Source organism: Curcuma longa, chromosome 3 (assembly GCF_044706935.1).
Source record: "Curcuma longa cultivar G26 ecotype Majalengka, Jawa Barat chromosome 3, ITB_CL_G26_1.1, whole genome shotgun sequence".
Taxonomy (NCBI): domain Eukaryota; kingdom Viridiplantae; phylum Streptophyta; class Magnoliopsida; order Zingiberales; family Zingiberaceae; genus Curcuma; species Curcuma longa.
The window spans coordinates 2,581,359-2,584,018 of record NC_133863.1 but is presented as its reverse complement, the minus strand read 5'-3'; positions in this window follow the sequence as shown (position 1 = coordinate 2,584,018).

Genomic DNA, 2,660 nt, shown 5'->3' with positions numbered 1-2,660 from the left:
CGGCCGTAGGCCACCACCCTGTTGCATGTAATCACAAGTAAAACGAGCAACCTAGCACCACGCTTTGTTTGAGCTGCAATGGATCGTTTAGATCAGTGGCTTCAGATCATATCGACTTCAGGGTAATACTGGATTTGATTCTGTCGGCGTCTTTTGAGGAAGCTTAATGACAAACATGAGCTCCAAGTCAGATAATTTAGTTGCCTTTGTTTGCCTACTTTCTACTGTTTTGGGGTAATGCTTCCTCAAATTTTTGTTAATGTTGTCTAACTTCATGGGCTTTCACTTTAGGAAGTCTCTCCAATTTCCAAACGGTAAGTTGTTTGGACTTCATTGCACGGCGTTCCGGTTGGAAAGAGATTATTTTGTGGGCAACGACCGCAGCTACACTAGATATGATTACTCATTTTATGCTATTTAACTCTGCATCAGCTTATTTCAAGTATTAAGACAGTTCAGAGCAAGGCAACAAAAAGTTAATTCGTTTCATGATTCTAACAAGTCTAAACTAATACAATTGACCTTAATTTCCTATTTTTCATGATGCTGGGTTAATATGTTATGTCTCTCATAGTCAACTCTAAAATTTGGAGTTTGATCTGCAGCTATTCTTATTCTTCATGATTTTGCATTGAATTTAACTAATTTTATATTTAGTTACAAACATAGATTTAGATTAACAAATCTTGTAGGATTATTGTTTCATATGATTCTTGATAATTGATCCTTTTGTCATTCTAGTATTATTACTTTATTCATCCTAAGCATAAAATAGACTAAGAAAAGCAGGTGAATGGAGCAAATTTAAAAAATGCTTTAGATAGAGAGTGAAGAGTATTCTTATTAATTATTAAACATTCCTATAAATCCTTTTACATATATAAAGGGGAAAATGACATCCCAAGTTAAAAATTGTCCAACTTTCGTTTTTCACAAATGATGCTTAAAAACGACTAAGTTGAATGATTGCCCATGCACCAAAGTCATTGAGGTTTGGTTTAATAATTTTAATAGGCCTAACTATATGAAAATGCAATGCAAAATGCAAAGAAAAATTACAATTAGAATCAAAACCAATGTCTGTTAGGAATAAAATTTTAGATGTCATTTTAACTTTTTTTATAAAAAAAAATATCAATTCAATAACACTCTTATTTGCCATAAATAATAATATGTAGACTTTTACAAAAAAAAAAGAAATAAAAAATATTATAACATTAAGAATATTTAATGAATTTAAAAATATGCCTGATTTTTTTTAAAAAAAAAATCCAATAAGGAATTCCTAACTTTATATTCACAAGGAAAATGCATTTTTCACTTCCTCGCACAATAGGCACATAAGGGCAAAAAATTGGTAAGGCATTTTATAGATCAAACTCACCATTCATTCATTAAGATTAGACGAAAGTTTGTGGATTTTTTAAGTTTTCCCAAAGGCTAAGGAAAAGTAATAGCAACACATTGTAGTAAAAATTGATTACATTCATCACATTCCTTGCAGTTCATCTTTAATTATGTGAAAGAAGATAAATTATGAAATTAATTTATAGTCGATCATCAAGTTACTAAAGGGTGGGAGAAATTTTTTTCTTCAAAGACTTGCGCTCGTAGAAATTTGATCTCTTGCCCCCATTGATAAGATTACAATTAAATGACAATAACTCATCTTTGACAATTCCACGCGTCAGTGGAAAGACTAACAAGACAAGTCCACGCTAGACTTTGACTTGGAAATTCCAAGTCCACCACGCAGAATGTCACGCCACGAAATTAAATTAAATGATATAACATATATTTTTAGTTTAAAATCAATGATTTATTTTGATTTTAGTTTAATATCTGAAATAATATAAATATTTATTTATTTCTCTGATAATGACATATAGTTCTAGTTTAAAATCAATGATTTATTTGTTTTTACATTGGTTTACGAAATGAAATAAATATATATTTTTTATTTCTCTATTTATTTTTCAGGAATACTGCAAGTAAAAAATAAAAAAAACATCCGTACACTATTAAAATTCCCCTGTATTAGATAAGCAATATATTTTGTTGGCTCACTTGATTGAATGGCCTCGTTCACCCAATTCATCCTTGACATAAACTAAATCCCCACGGGTTCACTCACATGTTTCGATTTTCAACTAGTACAGAATGCTTCATTAGTTACTTCACTCTATCGTGCAGTGGGTCACTGGGCTAGAGGTAAATCTCCCATGACTTACCTCTTTTCCAAATCACTTGGGACAATACCGAAGGAGTCCTCGGGATAAGGGCAGAGTCACTCTTTAATCTACCCAGGCTTTAGTTCGGGAGCCAACCATGATCGACAACATTGAGAAAGAGAATGTCAAGTGAGTCGGCGACGAGCGATAGATAGGCAATTCTGACTCTATCATTGTCTTAGAGTGAAGGTATCACCTTCTGCCATAATCTTTAACATAATCTTTAACATAAACTAATTTAATAATCGAATCCGACTAATAATGAAGGTGATCGGTCCAACTCCATATAAATTTTTCATTAATCCCGAAGAGTAAATTAAGAAGTGCAATGGCAAGACATCGACAGCCAACCCCTGCGATATTCATCATTCTTGTAAAATCGTCAAATCTCGAATCGATACTCGTGAATATAAAGTCTTGGACTTTTTC